Source organism: Macrotis lagotis, chromosome X, assembly GCF_037893015.1.
Source record: "Macrotis lagotis isolate mMagLag1 chromosome X, bilby.v1.9.chrom.fasta, whole genome shotgun sequence".
Taxonomy (NCBI): Eukaryota; Metazoa; Chordata; class Mammalia; order Peramelemorphia; family Peramelidae; genus Macrotis; species Macrotis lagotis.
Window position 1 is genome coordinate 277,456,785 of NC_133666.1, and position 23,360 is coordinate 277,480,144.

Consider the following 23,360-nt stretch of genomic DNA (forward strand, 5'->3'; position numbering starts at 1 on the left):
TGCAGCAACAAGGAACAAAATTGTAAGAAGAACTATCTTTAAACATACATTTATTCTTGAGATACCTCAAGAAAAATAGACAAAATTAAATCTCAATCCATAACCATTCCCTTAAATAGCTAGACATTTCAGTTAAAAGTAGTGGGAGTATTTATGCATGTGTGTGTGTGTGTGTGTGTGTGTGTGTGTGTGTGTGTGTGTATGTGTATGTTTGTGTGTGTATGTATATATGTGAATAATCCAAACAATTGACTGAATTCTCTAATTTATTATGGTTCATTTCAGAATTTAATCCTTTTTGAAATAAAATCAATATATACTTGGATATGTGGATGGTATAGAAAGGTAGATGGGAAAAGGTAAGGATGAACAGAAATATATTGAAAAATGTGATTTAGAAGAACAAAATATGAGAAGTCAAAGATATGTAGATTTTTTTTAGTTGTCTTTTTTTGCAAGGTAAACAGGGTTAAGTGGCTTTCCCAAGGCCACACAGCTAGGTAATTATTAAGTGTCTGAGACCGCATTTGAACCCAGGCTCCTGAGTCCAGGGCTGGTGCTTTATCCACTACGCCACCTAGCTTTCCCTAGATATATAGATTTTAAAGAAGATACATACAAGGACTAAATGTAGCTACAAACAACTGTTTACATAAATAAAGACATAAATTACTGTAAAAATTAATTACCCCTGACCAAGATGATTCAATATAATAAAAGTAATACTATTGCATAAATTAATTTACTTGGCTAATGCTATATGCCTACTAAATGATCAAAGGAACACATTATAAAACTAAAAATAATAGCAAATTCTATATAGTTGGTTAAAAAAGATCCAGAATCTCACTACTACTAGAAGAACAGAATTTATAATAAACAAGAATAAGAAATAATGAATAAATATGTGGCATAAATTTCTAAAAAATAATGGTTTGTAAAGAGAGAAAAAATAGGAAAAGCAATCAGATTAGAGCAAGTATGTAGAGTATGATTCAAAAGTCTTAGTGCCACATTCTATTTTTAATTAATTTTCCATGAAGACTTGGAATAATATCTTGTATAGAGGAGGTCTATATTGAAAGAATGATGAAACAATTCACAAGGAAGCGAAAATGATAAAGTCATAGGAGGGATGGATCTAGAATCCTAGCTAGGAAAGATGATTTAGAGTATATCAATAACTACTGATTTCAGATCTTTACAAAATCATTATGAAAAGGAAAAATAGATTATATTAACTGAAGATATTAGTAGAGAATAAGCATACCTTCAAAGTGACAATTTAAAATATTTAACACCATTGGAATATGTAGAGAATGTAAGATCTCACTGTGATTATTTCTTATGGATTATGAAAAAGAAGTTTTACCTATTTATCTACAACGGAATAAGCACAAGATTAATTAATATCTATTGCCTAGATTTCAATATGCATCAGAATGATCACCCTACAACATTTGTACTGTAGCGTGTAAACGTAGGACACATAGGACAGAAGAACAATGAACTTTTGGAAATTGCAAAACTCAACTTTCCATAAGATCCAATGTTCATCATTTCAAAATAAACATTGTTTTAGTATTTGATGTCTTTGAAATCTGGGGCATCCTTGCTTCTTAAAAAAACTAATGATTATCAAAAAGAGACCCATTTGTACCATCTATAGGGGCAGATTATTATTTATAACAAATGAATTTTAAAATGAGCAGAAGTAAAGAATTTCATCAAGAAGTTGTGTGATAGGAAGAAAGATGAAATGGTCATATGAAAGCTATTATCAGATGCTTAGGGTCATTAAAGACCTTTTCAAGTGACTGTCTGAAAGGTGGCCAGCCACAATGCTCTACTGGCACTTTCCTGCTGACATAAGAAAATAAGGAAGTACTCCCAGACTTTAGGTGGAACTCCTAAGATAAATTTTGGAGAAACATGGACATGAGTCATGGAGAATGAAAAGTTAAGCTTAGGATCTAGAATTTTGGAAGGAAACCTGTAATTGCTGAGATAAACAGTTAGATTAGATGGGAGTTCCAGATAATCTCACTTGACTCCAAAAGAACCTGAATGCAGGCCAACAAGCAATAGCTAGAACCAAACATGGAAATGCTAATTAGTTTAAGATTGGAAAAGGAGTATGATAAGGTTGTATTGTCAACTTATTTGTTTAACTTATATGCAGAGTATATCATGCAAAATATCAAAACTGGATGAATCAAAAAGTCAGAATTAAGGTTGCCAGGAGAATTATCACCAATCTCAGATATGCAGATAATATTATTCTGATGGAGAAGGTGAAGAGAAATTAAGAAGCCTCTTCATGAAGGGGATATAGAAGCTGGCTTGAAGCTTTGAAAAAAATGGAAAAAAAGATCTTAGAAATTTGAACACTGAATGCAGTGTCAAATTTATATTCTTGGATTCAAAGAGCACCGAAGATGTTGACTGAGGTCATGCAAAATACTTGCTTTTTAGGACAGCTTTGGCAAATCAGCATAGCATACTAAAAACAGAGACATCACTTTGCCAACTAAGATCTATATAGTTAAAGGTATTTTTTTCCCAGTAGCAATGTATGACTTTGGAAGATGAACTATGAGGAAAATTGAGTGACACTTTCAAATTATGATCTTGGAGAAGACTTTTGAGAGTCTCTTGGCAGCAAGGAGGACATTTTTAAAATAATATTTAAATAAACTGATTCAGGCTGTTCACTGGAAAGTCAAATTCCAATGCTGAAGTTTAAATACTCTGGCTAGACATCAGAAGATAAGACTCACTGGAAAAGATTCTGATATTGGGAAAGACTGAAAGGAAAAGGACAGACTGAGAGATAATGGCAGATAGAAGGGCCAGGCATATTATGGCCCATGGGATCCCAGAGAGTCAGACATTACTGAATGACTGAACAACAAGAAAAAGACCACATTTATTAAAAATGCAGTTCTTTAGTTTTGATAGACTAATGTTATGTCCAGCTGACTATGAGCAATAGTTTGGCATCTGAAAATGATTCTATCTCCATACAGTTTATCAAATGAGTTCTTCAAAATATTTTGAGGTTAGTATTTCAGAATAAGAATTTGTTATGTCAGTTTATGAAAGGTAGAGAACTTTTTATATAGAAACTATCTATGAAGGCATGTCTTGCTAGATATTTAGCAGTGGAACAACTATATATATCTCCTATAGTTATTAGTGAAGGTTGCATATTTTTGATCATTTCCTTGCCTAATCCTTATTAATACACCTTTCCTCAAATATTGGTGGCAATGAGTTGCTGTTACAAATTATATTTATATAAATAAATCCACATGATCCAGCTAAATGACTGATGCTTCTATGTTGACATTTTGTTGACTGAGTTCATATAGATGGCACTTACGTCATGACTTTTTTTTTTTTTAGATTTTGGCAAGGCAAATGGGGTTAAGTGTCTTGCCCAAGGCCACACAGCTAGGTAATTATTAAGTGTTTGAGACCAGATTTGAACCCAGGTACTCCTGACTCCAGGGCTGGTGCTTTATCCACTGCACCACCTAGCCACCCCTGTTATGACTTTTTAATATTATTTTTTTTATTTAAGGCGATAGGGTTAAGTGACTTGCCAAAGGTCACACAGCTAGGTAATTATTAAGTGTCTAAGGCCAAATAATGAATTCCTATAGAAAATCTTAAATCTTTATATGTGTCAAATGAAGAAGTTGTTATAGTTATTTATTGCTGTAATTTTATTTCTCCTATGATCCATTCAACTTTTATTTCTGGATACCACCAATTCTCTTAATGTATGTATACATAGCTTTTCTTTAATTTTCTTTATGGTAGATATGTCTTACATGGATGAGATTAAATATTTATCCATTTGTCCAGTCAGATATCTGTTTTCAATCTGGAAAGCTTCAACCTCTGCCTTTCCTCATAATAAACTAAGAATTTACTCTTTTTGAGACCAAATAACATTCCAATATCTCGAGAGAAAGATTCAAAGAGATAGAGATATTTGACTTTTTTCAATTCAGCTATATAGTTTTGCATTATCTCTATACATCATGTGATTAATGATTGTTTTGGTTTGACTTAATTAGTTTATTAATTAGTTATTAGTGAAAGTTGCATATTTTTGATCATTTCCATATTTCATTTTATTTAAGAGAGATGATAAGGAATAAAGTTTGGGCAAAAGCATAATGAACTTAAACTGCATATCTTCAAAATGTTATGCTTTTTTATTGATCACATTAATGGATTAGAAACATTTTTAAAATAGATAACTATTTTCCATGTGAACATATAGTTAGATCTATTTTAAAAATCTGAAATGCATAATCATGAGTATGAAACTGGGACAAAGTATTTATGATAATCAAGTTATCAAAAATTTTGGGGGACTTTTGATCCATGTGATCTATAAAAGTTCGGTATGATCATATATCATAGCATCATAGATTTAGAATGGGAAAGCATTGTAGAGGTCATAAAGTCCAACCTAGTTTAATCCTAGTTTAATCTTTACATATAAATAGGATCAGAAATTTCTCACAGCTCTTTTTAAAAGACATTTCTCAACTATTATTTCTTTACTTAAATTACTAAAAGTAATTTAAAAGCTGCACTTTTAAAATAGGGCAGCTATGTGGCATACTGTTTAGAGTACAGACCTGGAGTTCAAAAAAGTTATTTTCCTGAATTCAAAAATGGTCTCAGACACAATAGCTGTGTGATGATGGGCAAAACAATTAGCCTTTTTTTGCCTCATTTTCCTCATCTTTTAAAAATGAACTGGAGAAGAAAATATACATCATTCCTGTATATCAAGAAAATCCCAAACGGGTTAACAAAGTGGGACATGATAAGAAAATGGCTGAAATAATCACAGCCAACCCAACATAGCTAATAAAAGATAACTATATACTCTTAGACTGATTAGGGCTTTCCTTTTTTGGACAGGTGGCTACCTCAGTGGATAAACCTGGCCTGGAGTCCGGAGGATCTGACCTCAGACCCTTATTAGCTATGTGACCCCAGGTAAGAGACTTACCCAGTTCTTCTGTAAAAACAAGCCAAACAAGGAAATGACAAACCAATTCAGTATCTCTGCCAAACAGACCCCCAAAAGGAGTCAGTCATGATTGAAAACAATTGAGTAATAATAAACAAGTTCCTAGTATGCCTCTGGCACTTATATGTCTGTGAAACTGGTGAGTCATTTAACTTCTGTATGCCATCTAATAGTAACCATGGATAAATCTACAGGCTCCTAAAAGGATTGTGATCAGCAATGTAGAATGGATCATCTTTGTTGATGTCATTCTCCTCTAGGCACTGTAACCTTACTTACAAAGAGATGGGTATTCAACCGATATAAATGAATCATCAAATATTTATTGTCTGTCTACAATGAACAAGGCATGGTACTATATTCTGAGGATACAAATACAACAACAACATAACAGTTGTAGCCCTAAAGGCATGTGAATATAAGAGGATGATAAAATGAACAACAATACAAAAGAATATAGCAGAAATTGGGCACAGACAAAATAAAGTAATTTTTCTCGGGGGGAGGAGGGGCAGACAAGGAAAAACTTCATATAGAAGAGTGCTCTTGATCTAAGTCTTGAAGGAAAGTTTAAGGAATGGCAAAGGAAGCATACATTCTATGTATAAATTATTTGAAGGATGATTGAAATTATAATTTAGAGCTTCAATTATAAGGCATTATGGTAGAGTGAATAGTATGCTAGATTTGAAAGACAGAGAATCAGGGATTAAATCCCAATTATATTAATTATTACCCAAATGATCTTGATCAAGTGACTTAAATTCTTGTTTCTTTTTCTGTCTCTAAAATGAAAAAAAAAAGTAGCTTCTTGACCATGAGGTGATGGATATGCAGAATGTATTTGTGTTTCAAGAATTTCTTTTTTCTTTTTTTTTCTCTGAGGAGTAGGAGAGATGTAGGAGGGAGAGAAAATGTGTTTCTTAATGAAAAAATGTAATTACAAGCAAATAAAATGAATAGGTTGGACCAAGTAGCTCCCAAAGTACCTTTTATTTTAAAATCTATGTTCCTATCTCTAGTTCTAATTCAAATCAGTTCTTGATATTGTTTGAACATGAGCAAAACAGAATACTCCCCAAATCTGTCATGACCAAAGTACTGAAAAAACTACAAAATGTCACCACTCTGATAATTCCATGAAAATCCACAAAGAGGACAAGAGCACATGAACAAGAAAACTCAATTCTCTGTTTTTTTTAAAACTGAGATATGTCATCATAAATATTATTTAATCTTTGAAAATCAAAGAGGAAAAATATATCTTATTGGGATGATACCATTAAAGTTGAGTTAAATTAAATTAAGGAGTTACCTCCAACTCTGGTCCTGTGAGAATAATAATGTTACCTCCAGAAGAGATGCCTATACACTGCTCAATGCCTCCTTTATTTCTTTAAAAAAAAATTACATTTTATTTTCTCCAGTTACTTGTAAAAACAATTTTAACATTTTTTCAAATTGTGAGTTCCAAATTCTCTCCTTTCTGTCCCTCCCCCATTGAAAAGGCAAGAAATTTGATACAAAACATATATCCATATAATTCATGCTGTAAAATAAAACACAAAGAAAAATGGAAAATGTGAAGAAGAAATATTTTTGATTTGTACTTAGGCTTCACCAGTTTTTTCTCTGGAAATAGACAGTATAAAAGATGGTGAAGAGAAGCCAGGAAGCTGCCTGAGCTCTTCCCAGCTTCCCTCTGAAACATCTTTAAATGAAGCCTCCAAATAAATTCTGACATGACAGACCCACAAAAAGACAGAGGGAAAACCATTTTCCAGCTCAAGATAACTTGGAGGAACTGTCTCACTTGGGCAAAAGAGGAGTATAATACAGTTGTCCGTTTGTTGAGAAGTAAGCAGGAGGCTCTTAGCCATAGTGGAGATCAATAACTGGGATCCTTGGATACTGACTTAGCCCAGCAGGCCAGTAGAGAGCTCCTGAACACAAATGCCACAGCCAGAACTGGGTAGGACTACCCCAGTAGAGGGGAACAAGCCACCATTACCTGAGGTCCCAGTGCAGAAAGTCAATGACTAGACCCCTGGTCCCAGGGGTAGAGCTCAACTTGAAGAAGAACAAAAAAAAAATCAAAAAGAGCTCTAATTATATAAAACTAACAAGATAACAGGGAAGATCAAAATGCAATCTTAAAAGAGAAAAGTTTTTGCAGTAATATAGTGATCCAAGACAATTCCAAAAGACTGATGATGGAAAATGCTATCCAATTCTAGAGAAAGAACCAAGGAATCTGAATACAGGTCATAGCTCACTATTTTTACATTTAACATGTTGTTTCCCCTTTCTTTTGATTTTTCCCTTTAGTTCTGATTCTTCTTTTCTAGCAGGACTAATATAGAAATATTTATAATATTACTATGCATGAATAACCTAGACCATACTACTTATTATCTTAAGGCAGGGAAGGGAAAAGTAGAATGGAGTAAACTTCACAAAAATTAATGTTGAAAAGTGTCTTTACGTGTTAATGGAAAAATAAATAAATGGAAATGTCCAGGACCTTTTATTGTAAGTCTTTTAGACTTATCAGTTCATTGTATTGCTGACAAAAGTCATTCATAGAAGACTATCAATCAATATTGCTGTTACTATGCATAATGTTCTGGTTCTGATCATTTCACATTTATCAGTTCATGTTAAATCTTTTCAGATTTTTTCTGAGAGAATCCTGCTTGTCATTTCTTTTAGTACAATAGTATTCCAATACAATCATATATAACAACTTGTTTAGTCATTCCACAATTGATGGACATGCCCTTGTATGTCAATTCCTTGTCACCATTGAGATGGTATGAAATTTTTCTATATATGTATACATATACATACATATACATATACATCATATACATATACATATACATATACATATACATATACATATACATACATCATTTTCCTTTTTTTAACCTCCATGCTTTCTAATGTTATTGTTGGCTATCTAATAATTTAAACCTGGAGAACAAGGTTGTTGCTAGTTGATTTAAAAGAGATTAGCATGGGGTGACTAGTTGGCATATTGGATAGAGAGAGCACTGACCCTGGAGCCGGGAGGAATTGAGTTCAAATCCAGCCTCAGACACTTAATAATTACCTAACTGTGTGGCCTTGGTCAAGCCACTTAATCCCATTGCCTTGCAAAAAACTAAGAAAAAAAAAGAGATTAACATGTTCTTTTTTGTTTAGAGATTTTTCAGCTTATTTTTATAACTAGAAATCTCCATTAAAGTTCTTTGCTGAGGTCTTACTGGAGCTGATCTTGGGCCCTCTTTGCCATGGAATATACTGACTTTGGATTTTTATTGAGTCTTTGAATATTAAGCCAGGTGATGCACTCTAGGACAAAAAAGATGTCTGCTATTCAAGAAAGAGGTTAGCTGAATTTGTAGGTCTTCATATGTAGATCAATTGAGCTGTTATTCAATGCCTGTTTTGTAGCAGGCATTTTTATAAGTGCTGGAAATACTCTTTCTATCAAGAAGTATATATTTTATAATTTTTTTTGTTTGTTTTGTTTTGTTTTGCAAGGCAAGCTAAACTCTTTGAAAAGACCATCTACAATAAAGTGGATCTTTTCACTGTCTTCTGTACCCCTTTATAATACAGCTACTCACTTTATCATTTCATCTAAACTGCTCTTGCCAAAGCTAACAGTGATCTTTTAGTTGTCAAATCCAGTATCTTTTCTTCAGTCCTCATTCTGTGGATCACTCTTTCTTCCTTGATACCTACCTTCCTCTATTATTCAGACATTGTTCTCTCCTGGTCCTCCTGCTCCTTCTATTTCCTTTGCTGGATTCTCATCCAATCACATTCTTTAAACACAGATGTTCCAAATGATTCTGTCCTAGATTCCTTCTTCCTTTTTTCTACTTTATTTAGTAATCTCATGATCTCCCATGTATTTAATTTCCTCTTTATACTGGCAATTTTCAAATCTATGTATTCTGCTCCAACCTCTCTCACATATCCATCTGCCTTTTGACTATCTCAAACTGGACATCCTGTAGTCAGCTTAAACTCAAAGTTTCAAAAACAACTCATTATCTTTCTTCTTTATTCCAAAACCTTTCCAAAAACCAGTTTTCCACCCTCCTAATTTACCACTGAGGCTATACATATAACTAATCTATTAGGTGTGCAACCTAGGAGTCATCTTGGACTCTTCACTATATCTTATCCTTCATATCCAACCTATTGCTAAGGTCTGTCAATTTCATCTTTTGCATCATCTCTTAAATATGCCTCTTTCTTGTCTATAATTCTCTCACCACACATGTGCAGGATCAGCATTGCAAGTCTAGTCTATGTTTATTACTGTTTGGTGGGTCTTTCAGTTAGCAAAGTGATTGTCCAAAAGCACATGTGTGATCATATCACACACACACACACACAAGCACATCCCTATACAAGAAATGCCACTAGCTCCCTTTAGACGCCTAGGATCAAATACAAAATGTTCTGCTTACCATTGAAAGCTCTTTATACCATAGCCCTCTACTAGCTTTCCAGTCTTCTTGTTCTATATGCCATACACCTAATCTTCAATCCAGGGATATTAGCCTACTTGTACTTCTACAAACAAAATATATTTCAACTCTAGGAAGATTTTCAGCTGACCTTCATACATAGAATGTTGTCCATCCTCATTTTTACCCATTGACTTCTATGGCTTCTTTAAATTCCAAATAAAGTTTTACCTTGTAATGAAGTCTTTCTCAACTGCTCTTAATTTTCTTTTCTTAATTTCATATATATATATATATTTCATATATATATATATATATATATATATATATATATGTGTGTGTGTGTGTGTGTGTATGTGTGTGTGTCGGTGTTTGTGTAAAATATATATCTTTGTATATACATATATGTATATGTGTGTGTGTGTTTGTATGTGTGTGCACTTCTATTTTATATTTATCTATTTCAAGGAAAAACTAACATTTCTGATGCAAGGGCTTGTTAAGCCCTTCTCAGGACTACTCATCTACTTTTGGTGTCCACCTGGCACCTAACTCTCATCTGTGGCTCAAAGAGGCTGTAGCATATGCAATATCCACACCCTGCTAAATTGTCTCAGAAGACAGGCTCAACTAATAGATCTTGAATCTGTCAGTGAGTTAGGCAATTGACTGTCTACTCGAATCATGTGAAGACTTCCATTGTTTAAATGGGGGGGGTGAACAATTTTCCAATAGTCGTGCATATAGCTGTGAAACAGATGCTATAAGAGTGCTGCTTAGAGTTTGGTCAGACATTGAAAATGACAGAATCTTCCCAGGCATCCTAGGTCATCACTAATTGTCTTGGCTTTTGTCTTGCCACTGGACTTCAGTGATTTTGGAAAAGAGTGAGTCTAATTACTTTATGCAATTCTGCCTCAAAAATCCCATTCACATACATCTCAAGATATTATCCATTGATGTCATTGGTCCTCTTCAAAAAGAAAAAGAAAAAGTGGATAGAGTGCCAATACTAGAGAAGTGGATAGAGTACTGGCCCTGGAGTCTGGAGGACCTGAGTTCAAATGTGACCTCAGACACTTAATAATTACCTAGTTGTGTGGCCTTGGGCAAATCACTTAACCCCAATGCCTTGCAAAAAAAAGTTTAAAAAAGGAAAAACAATTTTCTATTTATCCTGTATATATATTTTGCATATATTTCTTTGCTTGCTTTCCCCCAACAAATTGTGAGCTCCAGTCTTTTGTGCCCTTTCATATACTATTTAGCACGGTTCTTAGCACATGGTAAATGCTTAATATATATTCAGTGATTGACTAACACCCTATTTCCATTTAACTGTACAGAAAGATTCATTTTACAAATAAATATTTACTTCAATGATATATATATATATATATATATATTTTCCCTAATATTTCCCCTAATTCTTCAGAGACATAATATCCTTTACAGTACCTCACATTCATTTCAGGAGATGGATGGAAGATTAGAATAAAATATTAACTTAAGCTTACCAAATTCACATCCAAAGGCAGGACTATTCCTTCCACTGCACTGGGTTCCCTAAATTCAATCCCAAAGATCACTTCTTTGTCCTCAAGACGTAACAATTACTGCAATACCCAAGCTAGATTTCAACTCTCAGATCTTCATGACTCATTCTTCTGGCCTTTGAATCTCTCAGGATCCATTTCTATTCCCAGTATTTAGAACATAAAATAATAAACATGAAATCTAACAGGACTCATTTCTAAATATGATCTTAGAAGTGAAGACTCTACAGCCCTTTTATTTAAAGCATATCCTATAAGCAGACTTTTCTAATGTCTCCAAACCAACCAAGTAGTCTCCCCTTTATCCTGGATTCACCAATCAGATTCAGTCACAGAATTTCCATGCAAGTTCCATTCTTTCCAGGTTATTTTCCTTGTACATCACCACAATACTTCAAAGACCTGCTCTCTATGCTTCTCCATGTGGAGAGATGTCATTCTAAAGAGGCTGATGGTGTATGTCCTTTTATGAAATATCACCATTGGCTATCAGAAGGTGGATTCCTTTGACCAAGAATGCAATAATGTCAAGAGAGTGGAGATTTTCATTAGTGAAATGTTGGAGCCATAATGACAAAATTGCAGATCCTTAAAGTATTAAAGGGTGCTTACGTTTCTCACCCTATTTTTGAACTTTCTCATTTTTTCACTGAACTAAGAAAGTTACACAAGATCTGGGCAAATAACCAGGTCCTACATTAACCAAGAAGAGATTTGTGGCAACTTCTATGTCTAAAGACATGAGAATCTTGAAATTAATTAACATTTACTATCATTCTCCATGCTGAAACACAGCCCATAGTCCTACTCAGAAAATCTGGTTACTTCAATAGCAAGGCAAGATGCTTTAAAATTGTTTTCCAGCTTCATGACCTAAACTTATTATATTGGTTGAATGACAGAGGAAACAATAAAATTCACTGGCATTGGCATCAGTCCTCAGAAGAAAAGTGATTTTCTGGTTGCATTCGTTTATAGAGAAAATGGAATTAAAAATCTACCATAACTATTTTTGATTGGCAATCAATGAAAGGAAGAACTGACAGCAAACAAAAATAATCTCATCCAAACCTTGCTTTTTACTAAGAAATTGAGGCCTCAAGATATTGAATAATAAACTCAAGGTCATACAGCATCACTAATGGTAGTGCAGGAAATAGAAGCCATTGGACAGGAGTTCTATTATTGACCTTAGCTAGTATGGGCCTTCTGAATACACTTAAACATCTGTTTCTTCACTGTTTTAAGCAAAACACATGAAGTTCTCTGCCTCATCAGAAACCCTATCTTGGGTTTTGGTTCAGGCTACTAAAAACACATGTGAAACAAAGTATAGGCAACTGAAATCAGTAGCAGTCTGACCGTCAGTGTGATGTGTGAAAGCTCATCAGAATTCTTTTGAAATCTAGACCCTGTTGTCACTAAAATGGAGCTGAACTCAGTGGCAGATGTCTGACACTCCCACAGGTCCTGCTATGTAGCAATAACCTAGATGAACTTTTTCCATGAATAGTGTAATAATTCAACAAAGCATCAAGAAGAAAAAAATTCCATGAATACTCAGGAACCTGCTTGAAAATTTTACAACTTTGGAGAGTTCCCCCAGAAAACTACAGGTCTGACACATTTTATAAAAATTGCACTTCAACTTGCTTTCATAATATTTTATTTTCCTAACCTATGAGAGGTCATTCGCACTGTAGTTCACCAAGAAGTAAAAAAAAAGGTGAAAATTTAAAAACAACAAACAGAGCAACTGAGAGTAACACACTCTTGTGTGGAGTTAGGAGTTCTGGTTAACAGAGAAGTGATTAAAAAAAAATGAACATGGAGTTTCCCAAGAAGAACCGCAAACAATTAACAAATATTTAAAAAAAAGAATGTACCAAATAATTTATAATAATTGAAACTATAATCAAAACAATCCTGAGGTTTTATTTCACTACCAATAAATTAGAAAAGTTGATCAAGTATGGAAACAATCATTGTTGGAGGGGTTGTGGAAAGATAAGATAGTTGGTTGAGCTATGAGTCAGTATAATTATTTTGGAAAGCAATTTGTAATGATTCAAATAAAGGGAATGAAATTACCATGCTCTTTAACCCAAATATTACACTAGTAGGTTTATAATCCCAAGAAAGTCACAGGTAAGAAAATAAAGTACCCATATATACCCAAATATTTGTGGCAGCATTTTTGTGTCAACAAAAAAATAGAAACAAAATAGATATCTTTCATTAGGTAATGAATAATTCAAGCAAAGTATATGTAATAGAATATTACAATGCTGAAATGAAAGATAAGTATGAAGAATACAGAGAGACATGAAAAGAATTACGGGATCTGATACAAGATGAAATAAGCAAAGCCAAGAAAATAAGACATATAATGATTATAATGATGTAAATGGAAAGAACCACAAAGCAATTAAAAGTAAATGCTATAAAATTACATGAAATAAGCAGGATTCAGCAGAGCCAAGATGGTGACATGAAGGGATCGAGTCTTAGGAGTTCTCTGATAAAAACTCATAAACTAAGGACTCTAACTAAACTTTTGAGAGACAGAATCCACAAAGGGACCCAGTGAGGCAGTTCTCCTACTCAAGGTAATCTGAAAAAGAGCAGAAAGGCTCTGCTCCCTGGGGTCGGAGGGGTGGCCCGCCAGAGGGGTGGCCCACCAGAACCAAAGAACTTCAGCCTCCCGGAGGCAGCCCCAGGGCACTAGGAGCCACGGCTCACAGCAGCTGGGGAGTCTCCTGAGCTGCACCCGGGGAGCACCAGCACAAAGTGGGGGAACAGTGGGGGACCTCTGCCAGAGGGAGCACGTGGAGCCCAGCCCTCAGGTCACACAGCAAGCAGCTTGGTCTTTCAATGAAAACAGAAGCAGGCAGAGCTGGTAAGCAGGAGCCTCCAGGTCATGAGCCCATTTTGCTGAGGGAGGGGAGTGAAGAGAGACTGCAGGGCTCTGTCCTCTGCCTCTGGAACAAGACTCTGGGGCTCTGACCACATTCAGATCCTGATCCCAGTCTAGGCCCCCCCCATAGAACAACAGGGCCCCCCCTACCTCGGCCCCATGGCAGAGGGGGGCACTTATGTTCATTCACAGACCAGGAGGGAGGACAGAACCTCACACACTGAGACCCTTGTGGGAGTGTCCCAAAAGCTCAGGAAGCACCCCAAAAAACAGGCTTAGGCTGGGAAAATGAACAAGCAAAGAAACAAGATGAAGACCATTGAGAAATATTTTGCAAATGAGCCCAAGAAGGATCAAAATACTCAGTCTGAAGATGAGGAAGCACAAGCTCCTGCATCTAAAGACTCCAAGAAAAACAGAAATTGGGCTCAGGCTATGATAGAGCTCAAAAAAGACTTTGAAAATCAAATGAGGGAGTTGGAAGAAAAACTGGGAAAAGAAAGGAGAGAGATGCAGGAAAAACATGAAAATGAAGTCAGCAGCTTAGTCAAGGAAATCCAAAAAATATGCTTAAGCTCAAATTTGTAGCTTTTGGGTATTAATAAGCAAAAAATGCTCACACTGAAAATTAACAGTCAGCTAGGTACTACAAGCTGACTGCTGATTCAAGCACACCTTGAAAGAAGGGAATTCTAAGGTCCTTTGGAGTTTGAACAGCCCATGTATATCCTATGTATATATACATACATATATATATATATGTATGTATATAAATAAACTAACTTTGAATAGGATGGAAAAAGTAAATGATTTTTGAGGAAATGTTTCAATAAACATGTAGATAGTCAATGGGCTGCAAACAGCAGTTGGGATGTGAAATGAAAAGATCATTATTTATATGGAAACAAAAATTAAGACTAAACATGGATGTCATATTTTTTCAGATATAGTAAAAAAGTTGTAAAACTTTTATCACAGGAAATCTTTAATGATATTGTCAATGAATAAGCAAATTAGTGGATTCCTAAATATATAATTAAGGGGGGGACAACCAAGCTAACTTTTTTGCCAGAAGGAAAATCAATCAACTTTATTTTTTCTCCTGAGTTCATTTTTTTGAAGATCTATGGATAAAGGTACTTGTATCTATAGAACAGACACAGCTTCATCTTCCAAAACAAAATAAAATACAGACCTGGAATATTTTGTAGCATCCACTACTCAGTCAATGCCTGTGTACTGTTATGCCTAGGATCTAAGATAAATGCTTGTCAAAACTCCTTTTTGTCCCTTCCTATCTTTTATCTTCTTTCACTTTACTTTGTTATGTAGTCTGTGAACCAGACATCCTAAACCACTTGCTTTCCTTCACAACATGGTAGTCTACCTCCCCACTTGCATTTACCCTTGGCAGTTCTTTCCTGAAATGTGCCTCTTCCTATGGTGTTCTCTTGGAATCCCTAGTTTATTTCAAGATTAGGATCAGTTTTCACCTTCTACAAGAGGACTTAATCTGCTCTCTGTGGTCTCCTGTACCTTCCGTTCTATTGACTGACTTGTATTTCATTCATCTGAATGTTACATAATCTTATATGTGAACATGAACCCCTCTACCTTACAATATAAACTGTTTGAAGGTAGGGATTGCTTTACCTTTGTCATTATATTCCCAAAGTTAAGCACAGTGCTTGGAACAAAACTGGCACTTAATAAGTTTGATGATGATGAAATTAATTATTGGATCAGAGAAGTGAGCTCCCAGTCAAGACAACCTTGTTTCAATTTTTTTGTCTCTATTATATAGTTGTAATATGACCCAAAGGTAAAACTATTTAATGTCTCACTAACCTTGGCTTGAAGTGCTCCATCCATGCTCTAAGACTAAATGGCAAAGCAGATGTTGATTGGCACTGGTTTAGGGAGTTTCCTCATGCTGAAAGTTTCCTCCTATGCCAATGAAATTAGATGTCTGGTTAAAAAAATCAAAATAGAGTACTTCAGTATTTAGGGCTCCAGGCCCATCAGACTTTTCTTCTTTTCTCCCTCAGAATACCTTATAAATACACATACAATTGAAGTGAGGATATAGCAATAACTTAGGGTGAGATCTTCTTTATTCAGATTTTACATGATCTGTATTCTTTGTTTCTCTTTCTTTTGTCAATCAGTTTGCATAACATAAACCTGGCATAGTAGAAAAAAATGAACTTGGCATTAGGAAGTCTTGAATTCAAATACTGCCTCTGATACTTTTTAACTGGATTGCATAAGGAATAACAATGTGAATAAAGAATTTCCCTTGGAATTTATGAAAAATTGACTGGATCTGGACCTATGTAAGAAGTTTCCTAGAAATTTCTACTTTAATTTGAGGGCAGTTTAAAGAAAAGAAGAAAGTAAACCTAAAAATGAGTTTTATTTACTAATTTTAGCAGCTTTATTCAAAAGTTAGAGATGAAGAAAGAATTGACACTCTAAGAAAACATGAGGTTTAAAAGTTATCTATGAATTTAATTTCTCTTTCTTTCTTGAGAACAAAACGTCAAGATTTCATTACCAGTAGTGAGCTAGACACTTTATTCTACAAAATTATATACTGAAAAAAAGAGCTTTATTTTGGGAAATTTTAACTCTCCATGCAGTAGATTTCTCAGGAATCATGGGAAATCGGGTTTGTTAGTATTTTCCAATGATGATTGTTAAACATCATTCTGATTTTTCAAAGTAAAACATAATTCAAAACCTTCCCAATATATCTTTTAAAATAGGAAAAATTCTCATCTACTTGAAATGGTTTGTCTTGTTTTCCTTGATGACAAAAAGATAAATAATGTTTCTTCCCAAGTTCTCTCATGTTTTATGGGTCTTTACTGTATACTTTTCCATTGCTTACAAACATGTTCCAGATTCCTAAATTCTAACAAACAAATCCAAAGTCATCACTTGAACTATATCTGCCCTCAATTTTCTCTCTTAAAGACCAACAGATTCTTCTTACTTGTGAAATCTGATGACTTTTTGACAATACACTTGACCTCCCTGTAGTATTTGACACTATTAATTGCCTTTCCTTTTTGTGATTGCCCTCTTTTTCCCCTGACTTCTAGGATACTGCTCTTTCATTGTTCTCTCCTGACCTTTCTGAGAACTCCTTTTTTGGATATTTTCATTCACTGAATCACCATCCTCTTTTTGCCTCGTAATTTATAAATGCAACACAAAGTTCTATTCTCTTTATTCTTTCCTCTCACTATCTTCTTGGAAACCTCATCTTTCCCATTATGTCAACAATCACATATTTGTAAATGCTTTCTAAGACTTGGGAGAAAATATCATATGGTTCAGAGAATGCTATAATTGGAATCAGAATCCCTGAGTTCAAATCCGATGCTTACATGGGTAACCAATAAACCTGGGCAAATCATTTAACTTTGCTTCATCTCAATTTTGTCTATAAACTGAAATGATGGAATTAGATGAGCTCTGACATCTTTTCTAGTTCTGATTATTTGATCCTATGATAGATTTAATTGTATGTAAAGATTTCTGTATCTATCCAAAGATCATTGATAACCTTAGAGAGAGCAATTTCAGTTAAGTGATGAGATCAGAAAACAGATTGTAAAGGACTGAAGACTGAATGAGGGGAGATCAAGAGGAAATAGAAAAAATAAAAAGTTTTTTCAAGGTTGACAAAGGCTAGAGAAATATAGAATCATAGTTTTAGAAGATGGTAGAGGTTAGATAAGGTTATTTAGAGGAACAGATTGAAAATTTGGGAGATATGATGATGAAAGGGGAAAATCTGCTAAAGAAGACTTCTAGAGAGATAAAGAGAGTACTTGGCCTCAGAAAGGACAATCACTAGCTCATCAGAACCTGGAGGAAGAGAGAGTGAAGTGGGATAACTTCAAGGAGTGTTGAGAAGACGAAGAAAGAAGAAAGAAGAAGGAGAAAAAGAAGGAAGAAGAGGAAAGAGATCACCTTGAACAATTTTAATTTTTCTCAGTAAAGTAAGAGGTGGTAGGGAGAGATATCAGAGATGTAAGGAGGGAAGAGAAGATCTAGGATAGATTCTCTAGTGAGCAACATAAAGAATCAACAATAAATAGAATAAACAATAAAAAACTAAAAGAATATTAGAGAAAAATCATCTTGCTGTACATTGGATAACATGAATTTGTAATATACAGTAATATATAGTTGTGTTCAATAGTACATGAAATAGGAATGAAGCAGGTGGATGGAGGAAGTAATATAGGACTAAGGTTCAGCAAGAATTGAGTTGATAATACAAGGCAGTAAAGAATATGAAGGAAGAAGACAATTTTGATTTGAATATTTAAATTCTGGGTTGAGACTGGGAAGAAGGAAAGTAAAATGAAAGTAGAAAATATTGAAAGAATTGGATGTCAGATAATGAAAAGTAAATTTAGAAAGAATGGGGTATAGGAATTGATGGAATACATGGAATGAAAGAGGCTTAGTCAGATAAGGATTGTCAGAGGTTACCATTGGAGAAATGGAGCAATTGTGAATAATGTTAAGATCTAATATAAGATTGCCACTGTGTCTGACAAAAATGTAAGACAAAAATAAGTTAATTTAAGGAAATCGAAGGATTGGGATATTAGAAAGTTCAAGAGAGCCTCTATGTTCCCTAGTATTAGAGGTGGGAAAGAAAGAAAGATAGAAACACAGGGATTGGAGAAAGGAGAGAGTTCTTTATAATATAGACACCATACTTTGGATTTGGTGAAAATCTTTTTTTTTAAATAGAGTTTGATGGAGGAAAGGCTGCTATTACTTAGCTGAATTAGCCCATTTTATTTTCATCTCAACAGGCCCCAAAAGACCAAAAACAGCTTGAGAAAGGGAGATTTGCCACAGGAATAGGCTTCTTTGGAGTAATCTTTCTCAATTTCACCATGTTTGAAGATGACAGCTGAATTTGTAGTTGGACATGGCCAGAAAGCTCTCAAATGCATAAAAACATCCAGGTTGCCAGGGAAATTGTTTTCCAAAAGAATAATTATTAGAACAACAAAATCATGTAAATAAGAAATATCAAAGACATGATAGGTCATCTGATCTCTTGTTCATCTGGGATCACACCCATCTAATGAAGACCTAAGTGCTTCATCAGGGTAAGTTTTAAATCCTCAAAATGATGTAAATTCTACCTCAGCCCTTGGGAGTCTATTGTGCAAGGGGTCTTAGTGTTTTCCCTCATGCAATAAAAATCTGAAAATTCCTTTTCCTTTTCCAGATGCCAACTCTCCTAGGTTCATTTTATTCCCTAAATTGTGCCAACCATACCTTGATCTTTATTGTTTCTGTAGATTTTAAATACTTCTTGACTCCATCATGATAAAATAAATACTATTCAGCAGATGTGTCTTGTTCAGTTCTTCTATGGTTTTCTAAGCCATTAACTTCTCAAGTCCACTAATTACTTCAGCTACTCTATTTTTTATATGTTGCTATGACCTAATACCAAGTTTTCTAAACACAAAAACTAAAGTTCAAGGGAAATGAGAATTTAGGGGAAATGGGCGAGAACCCAATTTCTGGTTCAGCAAATACCAAGGATCATTTTAAGATATTTTGGTGCATTGAAATTTTGTTCAACTAAATATTCTTTAAATTTTGGGGTATCAGCTGGAGCTTAACTATCTCTGAATTGATCAGGTACAAAAGGAGGACCTAAATGAAGTTTTGGCCTTCAATCCTGACATATCTAACTTTCTTTCTTCTGTCAGTTCAAGATAATCTCCATCTCAGGGCATCATCAAACGTTTTATATATAACTTTCCCAAATTCTTTCCTTTTAGAATGTTCTCATAAAATATACTGACAACAGCTCTTAAAATTTAATTTGATGGTAAGATCAGTCTCAGTCTGAAATTAGTGTATCCTTTTTTTCCAGAATGGAAATTTTTTTTTTCTATAAAAAACTTTTTTATTGATACTTTTTGTTTTTGCGTCTTATTTATTTCTCCAGATTTTTAATTATTTTTCTCATAACATTCCCATTCTTGAATCACATTTTGCTATTCACTAGTGATAAAAATTTACTTCACATCTAGTTCTTTGCTGCTATAAAAACAGTGCTACTATGTATATTCTGCTGTATATTGAACATTGTTTCCATCTCTTATTCTTTTGGATCTCATATTCAGTTATGATATTTCTGAAAATTTTAGTCCCTTTTTCCCCTAGTGTATTTCCAGGTTGCTTTCCAGAATGTTTGGATCAATTCATAACTTTGCAAACAAAATTCTCTCTCATATGTATGTTTTGCTCAAGTCACAGGTTAGAACTGTTGAAAGGTTATCCAGGATGAGATAAAATTGTACCTATGTCAATGTACGCTACATAATATAGATATAAGGTAATAATTATTATAATATGCATGTTAATGTCTAAGTTCATAATTAATAGCATCTGTTTCCATAAAAATAGTACCTAAAAATTCTTCAACATATACTCTTTTTTTATTGCAAGGCAATGGGGTTAAGTGGCTTGCCCAAGACCACACAGCTAGGTAATTATTAAGTGTCTGAGGTCAGATTTGAACTCAGGTACTCCTGACTCCAGGGCTGATGCTATATTCACTGTGTCACCTAGTTGCCCCTCAACATATACTCTTAAGGAGGTTAAAAAAATTTTCAGTAATTTCACAGTGTGAGGATGTTAAACAATTGTTTTTTTTCCTTATTTCTATTGATTTTTAATGGATATTATGAAGATAAGCATCCTTTTACTCTAGGCATTTTAGAGGTAGTACACTCTTATGGATAGTGTGCTACATTTGATCTCAGTAATACCTGGGTCCAAATTCCAAAATTGGATATTCATGCATGACACCAAAACTCTCAGCCTCAGTTTTCTGGTCTATTAAATTAGGGTAGTGGTCCATCTTGCATTTACCTTATAATTGTTACAATACAGCATATATAAGGTATTTAAAGGTATGAATGAGACTGTGTAAATGCTTTGTCAACTAATGAACTTCATAAATAGCAATCATAATTACAATTTCAAATGAACACTTTTAATTTGATGAGGTTTTAATAGACTTATTGAAGTTTGATTTATTTTTATATTCTGTCCTTTTTGGTTTCTGAACAACTTCCATATTAGTACTAGCAAAAACTGATTTTTCCACATCCCTAACACATTAAAATAAGATTGGATCAATCCTTGACCTTTGTAGCTACCTGATATAATACTTTTCCAAGCAGACTGTTTGCCATCTATTTTTTGTTTGTTTACTCTCTCTCAGTCTGTTCCCAATCCATGTGATTCTGTTTGTATCCAAGACAATTAGAACTAATTTTGCAAGTAAAAGTTCATGACACACTGTTTCAAATGCTTCACTGGAGTCCAAATAAATGACGTCTGTTATATTCCCTTCATCCACTAATTTTGTAATTCTATCAAAAAATATTGTCATGTTAGTTTGGCCTGATTTGCTTGTTATGAACCCATGTTGCTTATGGCTCAAGATACCATTGTCTTCTAAATGTTTACAGATTGTTTCTCGATATTGGTCCTCTTACTACAATCTGTATTGCTCATATTTGAGTGTAAATATATTATATGTGTGATGTTGGTAATATTTACCAAACAGAGAAATGATTAAAGTAAATGAAGGAAAGTGATTTCTGGAATTCCTTCTCTTCCTTTGTGAAATAAGAATGTCATATTTATTTGGATAATGCTGTTTGTAGGAAGTTTTGTCTTTTTATCAATCCTGATAATAAGTCTGTCAATGAATTCCACTTATATGATATAAGTAGATGTATAATAATAACCAAACTAATTAATGATCTCCTAGATTTAGTTGGAAAGGACTTTAAAATTTAGTCCAACTCCCCCATTTAACTAATGGGAAAATTGAGGCCCAATAATGAAGAGAATTTCCTAAGGTTAAATATTAGTATATTATAGAGTGAGGAAGAATTTGAACCTCAGGATTTCTTATTCAAAGTTTATTGTTCTATCCACTATTCTATAATGCCCATAAACAAGGAAAAGACTGAGGTTTAGAATACTGTTAAAGAAATATACTTTTATTACTTTAAAGCATTTCTTCATTGAGAACTTGTTTAATTGAATGAAACTTTCAGACTAAGATTCCAGGTTTAAAATACTTATATACAGATACATCTAATGTGTTCTATTCAGCAGGCATATACTCCCTCTTGCATTTAAAAATACCCATTTATTCAGTTTTTTTGTAAGATTTTCAAGTAGCACAAATGCCATTCACAAAAATCTGCCCCTGAAGCACCATCTTGTCACACAGGTTATCCTGGGTATTCCAATGTAATTCAAAGTCTGACAGTATCTTCTAAGCTAGAAATACTTGGACTCAGTAATTTTTTTACTTGAGGCCTAGACTGAGACTTCTCACTTAATAAGCTCAATTTTTTTTTTCATTTGGACTCCTGGGACAGACAAAAATACTAATTGACACAGACTTTTCCCTTAGCAGTAATAGAGAAATGGAGGGGGGGACTGGGAAATGAGGTTTTCACATGATTCTTATAGCATGAGCAACCATTGTTAATTGCTGATACTTGTAATGTTTGCTGATCAAACATCCCACCACACTTAAAGTAACTGATAAGATTAATAGAATTCTAGAGACCTGGACCTAAAACAGGGAAGAATATTTCTCTATTGAATCACTCAATTACAAGCTTTAAAACTCAATGGATGGGGGTAGGGAGATTCCATGATCAAAAGCTTTGAGTCATGGATTCATCCAGAGTATTAATTACTTTTATATAATGATCAGCTTATTAGTACATTTTGGAAATACCAGAACCCCATCCATATTTCCATTATTATGATAAATGAAAACAAACTAGAAAGCAAAAAATAGTTGAAATTAAATGAAAAGTTTATTGTTAGATGTTTCATAGAGGCAAATAAAGAAAATTTCAAAATTAGTAATTCCTGTACCCAAGAAGAAACATCATCTCATGAGTCACCAAGAACATAGCAAGATAGGTTGACCAAGAGCTCCAAGAAATCATCTTTCTCCTTGGTTACAAAAAGAGCTAGTTAGTTAATGTGAGAGTGTCTTGTACACTTTTATGCATTTTCAAATTGTTTTAAATTCTTATTCATATTGTCCTATAAATCCTCCATTAATAATGCTCTAAATATGCCAGAAGTTTTTTTCTCCCCTAGATATTTAAATTTTAATTTCTCTGAGCATCAGGTCAGCAGATCATTCATCTATACTTACTGACTTTCCTAAATGACTGGACCATTTTCTTTTCTGAATATACATTTTGAATTATTCTTTTCATTTATTT